This window comes from Oncorhynchus masou, chromosome 10 (assembly GCF_036934945.1).
Source record: "Oncorhynchus masou masou isolate Uvic2021 chromosome 10, UVic_Omas_1.1, whole genome shotgun sequence".
NCBI lineage: Eukaryota > Metazoa > Chordata > Actinopteri > Salmoniformes > Salmonidae > Oncorhynchus > Oncorhynchus masou.
In genome coordinates this window covers 22,732,887-22,742,550 of record NC_088221.1, presented here as the reverse complement: position 1 = coordinate 22,742,550, position 9,664 = coordinate 22,732,887, and the positions used below count along the sequence as shown (strand labels likewise).

General features: G+C 46.3%; 1 long non-coding RNA gene across 1 annotated transcript; it reads left to right on the top strand.

Annotated features, from left to right (window-relative positions):
* The first annotated feature begins 288 nt into the window (after nucleotides 1–288).
* Nucleotides 289–5,756, top strand: LOC135546950 (uncharacterized). The gene is made up of 3 exons (XR_010456645.1): nucleotides 289–453; nucleotides 2,143–2,305; nucleotides 5,470–5,756. It is a non-coding gene; the product is annotated as an uncharacterized LOC135546950 (long non-coding RNA).
* Nucleotides 5,757–9,664: the final 3,908 nt, after the last annotated feature.

Below are 9,664 nucleotides of genomic sequence, written 5' to 3'. Positions count from 1 at the left end.
AGCCACAGGCAGAACAGTTGAAACTGGAGCAGCAGCAGGGCCAGGTGGACTGGGGACAGCAAGGAGTCACCATGCTAGGTCGTCCTGAGGCATGGTCCTAGGGCTCAGGTCCTCAGAGAGAGAGAATGGACAGGAGAAGTACTCCAGATATAAACTACTGGAGGCTGAGACAGGAGGGGTCAGGAGATACTGTGGCCCCATCCGATGATACCCCCAGACAGGGCCAAACAGGATATAATCCCACCCACTTTGCCAAAGCACAGCCCCCACACCACTAGAGGGATATCTTCAACCAACAACTTGCCATCCTGAGACAAGGCCGGGTATAGCCCACAAAGATATACGCCATTGCACAACCCAAGGGGGGGTGCCAACCCAGACAGGAAGATCACATCAGTGACTCAACACACTCAAGTGACGCACCCCTCCTAGGGACGGCATGAAAGAGCACCAGTAAGCCAGTGACTCAGCCCTTGTACTAGGGTTAGAGGCAGAAGAGAGGAGAGTGAAGAGAAAGAAAAGAGGAGAGAGGAAAGAGGAGATAGAGGAGAGTGAAAACAGTGAGGAGAGAGGGGAGAGAGGAGAGAGAAGAGAGAGGAGAGTGAGTAGAGTGAATAGAGTAAGGAGAGAGAGAAGAGAGAGGAGAGTGAAAACAGTGAGGAGAGAGAGGAGAGAGAAGAGAGAAGAGAGAGGAGAGTGAGTAGAGTGAGTAGAGTAAGGAGAAAGAGGAGAGAGAGAAGAGAGAGGAGAGCGAGGAGAGAGAGGAGAGAAATGAGAGAGGAGAGAGAGGAGAGTGAAGAGAAAAAAAAGAGGAGAGAGGAAAGAGAAGATAGAGGAGAGTGAAAACAGTGAGGAGAGAAATGAGAGAGAGGAGAGAGGAGAGTGAGGAGAGAGGAAAGAGGAGAGAGAGGAGAGTGAGGAGAGAGCACGGTGAGGAGAGAGGGGAGTGAGGAGAGAGGAGAGAGAGGATAGTGAAAACATTGAGAAGATAGAGGAGAGTGAGGAGACTGAAAACAGTGAGGGGAGAGGAGAGAGAGCACAGTGAGGAGAGAGGAGAGTGAGGAGAGAGGAGAGTGAGGAGAGAGAGGAGAGAGAGCACAATGAGGAGAGAGAGGAGAGAGCACAGTGAGGAGAGGGAGGAGATAGGAGAGTGAGGAGAGTGAAAACAGTAGGCGAGAGAGGAGAGTGAGGAGAGAGGAGAGTGAGGAGAGAGCACAGTGAGGAGAGTGAGGAGAGTGAAATCTGTGAGGAGAGAGAGGAGAGTGAGGATAGCGAGGGGAGTGAGGAGAGAGAGGAGAGAGGAGAGGAGAGGAAGGTGAGGATAGTGAGGAGAAAGGGGAGTGAGAACAAAGGAGAGGAGGAGAGAGGAGAGAGAGGAGGGTGAGAATAGTGAGGAGAGAGAGGAGAGTGAGGAGAGAGAGGAGAGTGACGAGAGAGAGGAGAGAGGATAGGAAAGAGATAGGAGAGTGAAGAGAGGGTTGAGAGCGAGGAGAGAGAGGAGAGCGAAGAGAGAGGAGAGAGTGGGGAGACAGGAGAGCAAGAGAGAGAATAGATAGAGAATAGAATAGATAGATAGAGGAGAGGGAAGAGATAATAGAGCTTTGGAGAGCGAGGAGAGAGAGGAAATAGAGTAGAGCGAGGAGAGACAGGAGAGAGAGGAGAGAAAGGAGAGAGAGGAGAGCGAGGAGAGAGGAGAAAGAGGAGAGAGAGGAGAGAGAGGAGATAGAGGAGAGAGAGGAAAGTGACGAGAGCGAGGAGAGAGAGGAGAAAGAGGAGAGAGAGGAGAAAGAGGAGAAGAGGAGAGCGAGGAGAGAGGAGGAAGAGGAGAGAGAGAAGAGAGAAGAGAGAGGAGAGAGGAGAGGGAGAAGGAGAGCAGATTAATTGTTGGAAGGAAGGCCTCCCTATTATCTCGAGATCTGCCCAGCCCTGGTCTCTGTCTATTGTGAGTCAGAGGCACAGGAAAAAATCTCATCAGCACATGTCTCTCTCTCCCTCTGTGTGTGTGTGTGTGTGTGTGTGTGTGTGTGTGTGTGTGTGTGTGTGTGTGTGTGTGTGTGTGTGTGTGTGTGTGTGTGTGTGTGTGTGTGTGTGTGTGTGTGTGTGTGTGTGTGTGTGTGTGTGTGTGTGTGTGTGTGTGTGCAGAGAAACGCCGAGTGGCTGCCTCTCATGAGTTAAACACTAATTGAAGGCATCAGGAGCAGCAGTAGCAGTTTGGACGTGGGCTCTGAGAGGGCTGCAGTCTGAATAGCACGCGTCCTTGGGCTGAGAATGCCACAAAGGAGAGAGCTAACAGCTGTGTGTATAGGTGTGTGTATGGTGTGTGGGTGTGAGGGGAGTGAGTGAGAGAGAGAGAGAAAAAGAGACTGCGATACAAACACATAACCAGAGACAGGGGCTAGTCTGGTAGGCAGGGGTTGAGTATCTCCTAGCTAATTCGTTTTAGAGCAGACATACAAAGAAGCCATTTTACAGCAGAGCCTTCCCTCCATCTATCTATCCATCTATCTCTGACCCTCTCTCAGGGTCCACCGCCCTGGTCTGGTGTCAATACGTAACTGCTCTTCTGACTCATCTCCTTACTACTCTTCTATCTCCTCCTGCACTACTCCTTCCCCTCATCATCCACACTTCCTTCCTCTCTTGCTCCTTTTCCTTCTCCTTCTTCTCCACTCTTTCTCATATTCCTCTTCCTCCTGCTCCTCCTCATCTTCCTCATCTTCCTTCTCTTCCTCCTCTAATTGCGGTATTTTATCTCTCCACCGATGGCCATCTGATATATGTCACACGTGTCCTTCCACATGCTCAGGGGTGTTTCATGACCAGAGAAACAGCTAGATAGGGAGCTATTCTCTGGCCGAATATCTCCATGGTGAATTAAGGAATCTAAACCAATGGTAAATACCAGGGCTGGCAAGGATTCAAGAGTGTTTCTCTGTGTGGCAGTTAACTGAGACCAGAACTAGAACCAACTGAGACCAGAACTCTATTGCATTAATCCAGGAACACCAATAATGGGCACCAGTAGAAAACGCAGTTGGCATAATATTTGATCTCATGTAATCATACAAAGGTACTCACACAGACATGCGCACACACACACACACACACACACACACACACACACACACACACACACACACACACACACACACACACACACACACACACACACACACACACACACACACACACACACACACACACACATACACAGTGGTGTAGTGGAGTGTATACTCACTCCTTATTCGCCGCGAATAAGGAGTCAGTATCCACTGCATCAATGAATAAGGTTGATGGAACAGATCAGAATGTTCAGCTTAAAATGTTGATGAACTATTTCTTCACATTTTAGGCGTGGCAATGTGCACACGGTGGTAGACCTGCGCACGAATGTTCCAAAACGCAATTTGTGGGGAAAAGCCAACGCCATTCTAAAACGTGCACCGTGCGAGCGGTTTCATGAGACAGAGATAGAAATATATGTCAGAAATGTAGAAAGAGGGGAGATCTAAAGATGCAACAACTGTAATGAGTTGCTGATATGACGAGGATAATGCTTTTGGCTGCTAGACAATGAAAGAACGTTAAAAGAAAACCAATAGAACCGGAGAACACATATGAGGAAGTCTTTATAAAATAATAGCCTCCAAGTTTCTATGGTGGGATTTTGGCTATAGGCTACTATGAAGCAAGGCGAAACACGCCTCATATGAAGTAAAACATCCAGGTTTCAAACATTTAAAGAACAGGAAAAATATAGTGATGCTAATGATAGGCCTAGCCATCTCTGGTAGACGGAAAGGCTCTTGCAAACTCCATCTCATGCTACAGAAACACTGATAACCAAACAACAGTGCCAGGTGTCTGCACACTTAAATTAAAGGGCAACTACACAAAAAAATAGACATTTCTTAGATTTTTCCCAGACGTCAAAAGTGGTCTCCTGATGTGGTTTAAACATTGTTATGGACTTAGAACATCCACTTTGTTGTTTATCTATAAAACAAATCTGAAACCTACTAATTTCTGCTCATTTCTGACTCAGTTGACAGCCTAATCTATCATTTCCAATAGTAAGCCTACTATTAGCCTACTAGCCCAGTACAGCTTGGGTTGGCCTGACTGTGAAACACCAATATGGGATTTATCATTTTAGATCATTCAGAGTGTGCCACTGTTTCTCATAGAATGTTTCACACAGGGCATCTTTCCATCGCCGGGCAGGCCGATGGGGAAGTTTTGGCAAAATTAGAGTATACCCACTTCTCCAGGTAACACTCCACCACTGCCTATAGACACACACACCACACTGTGGAAATAAATACTGGATGGATACGGGCTTTGAGTGGAACTTGAGGGGTCTTAAAGTAAGATGGGAACAAAATGCCAATCTCCATTCATCCCTCCTTCCCTATCTGTATCCTCCACCTCTCCCATTCTCCATCTCCCTCTCAATCTGCCTTTCCCTCTCTCTACCTCCCGTTCTCCCTCTCTCTACCTCCCGCTCTCCCTCTCTCTACCTCCTCAAACAAGCTATAGATTTACATTTTCTTTGGGGTATTGGAATTACATGTTCAGTGTATGAATGGAGACGCTTGTCACAAGGACACACACACACACACAGACACACACACACATAAGAACACACACCTCTCACTGCTGTGCTAATGAGGGTGTTATTTGCTAGGCAGGACACTTCTTCAGTGGGGAACATCTGCAGCTGACAAAGGCAACAAGGCCGTGGCACCAGACTTAATGGCTAAACATGAACAAACAGAAGGCTTCTCTCTCACATTCATTAGTACTGAATAGAATGAATCCCAGCTTCTTTTTGTTGTCGTATTCTGCATGATAGTCTTTAGATCAGGTTTTTAATCACCTCCTCAGCACTCAAACAAACCAATTCACCTACACCCACACCCCCACACACACACACATGCACACAACACACAGAGTAAATGAGATCAGCTAAAGAAGCAATTGTGGTTGGCGTGTCGGGGGTTAACCCTAACAGGGCAAGACAGACAGATGTCTCACTCTGCTGGCTTCAGAAGGTAAGTTAAAGCAAACAAGGCATGTAATGTGATTTAGATATAATGCTTCCAGGTCAGGGGTCAGGGATAGACTGCTGGGCAGTGGGAGAGCAGCTGACAGGCGTGTAACTAACCATGACGGATGGGAATTCAATGGACTGCCAACCTAGACACACTGACAGATATTGTGTGTGTGTGCATGTCTGTGCCTGCAAGCCTTGTCAATTCAAAGTTTATTCAAAGTTTATTTGTTGCATACAAAAAGTTAGATGCTAAAGCAGGTGATGGGAAATGCTTGTAGCAAATATTGTAAGAAATAACACAAAACAAGCTAAATGTGCCTGTGTGTGTGTGTGTGTGTGTGTGTGTGTGTGTGTGTGTGTGTGTGTGTGTGTGTGTGTGTGTGTGTGTGTGTGTGTTCCTCCATTCAATCTAGGGTCAACTCTACCTACTACCAGGGACAAATCACAACTCAACAATGGATTGACGGATGAGAAAAAGAAGAGGTGTAATTCTATGGGATGATGATGATGACAGAACTATAGGAGTTTGTATTTTACATTTTGTAGTCTAACATTGAGGTTCCGAGTTGCAAGTACGATTTGCAAATGTGTAATTTAATTTTGGAAGCTTGATTCATGATGTGTGAAAGATTTAACAGTCGCAAACTTGTAACTTGACATTTGCATACATTCAATTAGTATAATTTATTTTCAGAATCTTTACAAGTATGAATATTCTGCTGTGAATCAAAAATACACTTGCAGATTTTGAATCCGTATGCTCTCGGAGTTCTATCACTGTTGTCACGTTAGCAAGAGATTCGTAAACTTTTGTAGGTTTGTAAGACAGAGATTTCCAAGTACACATGTGATTTGCGCTCTGGGGGGCAGGACCTTTAACTCCTGGCCAATCAGTTCCCTCTGCCAAAACCACAGCCGCATAACGATTGACTGGATTGTTTCATCAATCACATCTCAGGAAGTAGTTACCCACATTAGCAAGAGAGGACGAGGTAAATAAAACCAGAACAACCTAATTGAAAGTAACATCTCTTTTATGTGCGTTCATAGATATTTTTTGTAAAAAGGCATGACAGTAGTTTGCTTATCATGTGAAATATAGTGGTACATTTTAGACAAACTCCAGACCAACAATTAAACTGACAGCTGCTATTTCGTAAGTTAGCTGGCCTCTGACATTCATCCTAGCTTTACTATCAACTTGCTAGCTTTATCAGGCAGCTTTAGATGGAAGGGGAAAACAAATATATTTTCCAGTTAACCTACTGATTGATAAACTTGATTATGAATGCCATTAGTTAGCTACATAACTAGCTATATTGAAACTGCTGGGGGAAGGCTAGCTAGCCTACTCCCACCATCATCACTGCAGTGTAGCTAATGTTAGCTAGGCGTCTATATATTTGCTTGCCATATTTTAAAGAGTCATTACTGACTTTTCAACACTTGTCAAACTACTTCATTCCACTGCCTGTTTATTGATTAATTTGGTGACTGAAAAAGTTGGCAAGAAAAATGCCCCTTTTCACTGCAAATAGACAGTTAGGCTGGTTGGGTATCATTTACATGAATAGATGAATAGAAATGTATTCATTGATTTTAGCCCTTACAAATCCTAAGTGTTGTCTTGATGGATAAAGTCTGCATGTTGCCAGATGTTTAAGTCACCATAGTAGTTAGTAAAAATGAGAACAGGCTAAGAAACAGTTATTGTCGTTTCTACAAAACTTTATTGAATTTGGTGGTCATCCCCCAAATTTGACCATTTAAAGCCTTGGTAGTTGCATCTTTCCTCAGGGAACCGTAGATAGCTGGCAACAGGGTGGCAGGTATTTGGATGTGCTGCTCTAGAGTTCCATGGCCCAGTAGAATCAGCTGGCAACAGGGTGGCAGGTTTTTGGATGTGCTGCTCTAGAGTTTCATGGCCCAGTAGAATCAGCTGGGAACAGGGTGGCAGGTGTTTTGGTGTGCTGCTCTAGAGTTCCATGGCCCAGTAGAATCAGCTGGGAACTGGGTGGCAGGTTTTGTGGTGTACTGCTCTAGAGTTCCATGGCCCAGTAGAATCAGCTGGGAACAGGGTGGCAGGTTTTTTGGTGTGCTGCTCTAGAGTTCCATGGCCCAGTAGAATCAGCTGGGAACTGGGTGGCAGGTTTTTTGGTGTGCTGCTCTAGAGTTCCATGGTCCAGTAGAATCAGCTGGGAACTGGGTGGCAGGTTTTTTGGTGTGCTGCTCTAGAGTTCCATGGCCCAGTAGAATCAGCTGGGAACAGGGTGGCAGGTTTTTTGGTGTGCTGCTCTAGAGTTCCATGGTCCAGTAGAATCAGCTGGGAACAGGGTGGCAGGTTTTTTGATGTGCTGCTCTAGAGTTCCATGGCCCAGTAGAATCAGCTGGGAACAGGGTGGCAGGTTTTTTGGTGTGCTGCTCTAGAGTTCCATGGCCCAGTAGAATCAGCTGGGAACAGGGTGGCAGGTTTGTTGGTGTGCTGCTCTAGAGTTCCATGGCCCAGTAGAATCAGCTGGGAACAGGGTGGCAGGTTTGTTGGTGTGCTGCTCTAGAGTTCCATGGCCCAGTAGAATCAGCTGGGAACAGGGTGCAGGTTTGTTGGTGTGCTGCTCTAGAGTTCCATGGCCCAGTAGAATCAGCTGGGAACAGGGTGGCAGGTTTGTTGGTGTGCTGCTCTAGAGTTCCATGGCCCAGTAGAATCAGCTGGGAACAGGGTGGCAGGTTTGTTGGTGTGCTGCTCTAGAGTTCCATGGCCCAGTAGAATCAGCTGGGAACAGGGTGGCAGGTTTGTTGGTGTGCTGCTCTAGAGTTCCATGGCCCAGTAGAATCAGCTGGGAACAGGGTGGCAGGTTTGTTGGTGTGCTGCTCTAGAGTTCCATGGCCCAGTAGAATCAGCTGGGAACAGGGTGGCAGGTTTGTTGGTGTGCTAATCTAGAGTTCCATGGCCCAGTAGAATCAGCTGGGAACAGAGGGATGGACACCATCCTTTTTATACAAGTCTGGGAGACTTTTACAGGGAGACGGTTGCATGTGTTTTGGAGTGAGTACAGTAAATCCAACCAGCGGCCCTGGATAATATGCTATATGTCATCACACAGACAGACAGCCACAGTGAAGGGTTACATAGCGAATAAAGTATATTTCCACCAGTGGAGGTTACTTCTCTGTGCTCTGGAGAATAGTTGGTCTGAAGGCTCTGGAGAGTAGTTGGTCTGAAGGGTCTGGAGAGTAGTTGGTCTGAAGGATCTGGAGAGTAGTTGGTCTGAAGGCTCTGGAGATTAGTTGGTCTGAAGACCATCACAAAAAAAAATATTTCTGCTACCATCAGTGCTTCTCTCACGGTTTCATATACAAGAGTAGAGTATATAAATGTAAAAAATAAATAAATAAAAAAATTAGTGCAATGACAAACCATATATGCCTTTGCCCATTTGTTTCTCTCCCAAAGGGTTACATGTCTAGCTAGCGATTCAGGAGCTAGTTGGTCTGAAGGCTCTGAAGAGTAGTTGGTCTGAAGGCTCTGGAGAGTAGTTGGTCTGAAGGCTCTGGAGAGTAGTTGGTCTGAAGGCTCTGAAGAGTAGTTGGTCTGAAGGCTCTGGAGAGTAGTTGGTCTGAAGGCTCTGAAGAGTAGTTGGTCTAAAGGCTCTGAAGAGTAGTTGGTCTGAAGGCTCTGAAGAGTAGTTGGTCTGAAGGGTCTGGAGAGTAGTTGGTCTGAAGGGTCCGAAGAGTAGTTGGTCTGAAGGCTCTGGAGAGTAGTTGGTCTGAAGGCTCTGGAGAGTAGTTGGTCTGAAGGCTCTGAAGAGTAGTTGGTCTGAAGGCTCTGGAGAGTAGTTGGTCTGAAGGCTCTGAAGAGTAGTTGGTCTGAAGGCTCTGAAGAGTAGTTGGTCTGAAGACTCTGAAGAGTAGTTGGTCTGAAGGGTCTGGAGAGTAGTTGGTCTGAAGGGTCTGGAGAGTAGTTGGTCTGAAGGGTCTGGAGAGTAGTTGGTCTGAAGGCTCTGAAGAGTAGTTGGTCTGAAGGCTCTGAAGAGTAGTTGGTCTGAAGGCTCTGGAGAGTAGTTGGTCTGAAGGGTCTGGAGAGTAGTTGGTCTGAAGGCTCTGGAGAGTAGTTGGTCTGAAGGCTCTGGAGAGTAGTTGGTCTGAAGGCTCTGAAGAGTAGTTGGTCTGAAGGCTCTGGAGAGTAGTTGGTCTGAAGGCTCTGGAGGCCCTTTGAATATTCTGTCTCTAGCACCTGGAATGAGATGGATAGGGTTATTCGGTGGTCCCCATATGAGAACCCTTTATGGTTCCAGGTAGTACCCTTTTTGGTTCCAAGTGGAATCCAAAACCCAAAAGGTTTCTACCTGGGACCAAAAGGGTTCTTCAAAAGGTCATCCTATGGGGACAGCTGAAGAACCCTTTTAAGTTCTAGATAGCACCTTTCTTTCTAAGAGTGTACTGAACGCTCTTGAAAGAGAGAGAGAGTAAGAGAGTTAACATTTACATTGCTCACTATAAGGGTGCCTTCCAATCAGATAAATTAATGCCTTACTTTGTGGTTCATGTTGTATCTTCATGTCTGTAACTTCACTGTCTCTCCCGCTAACCCCTGAGCCCTCACACCTGACC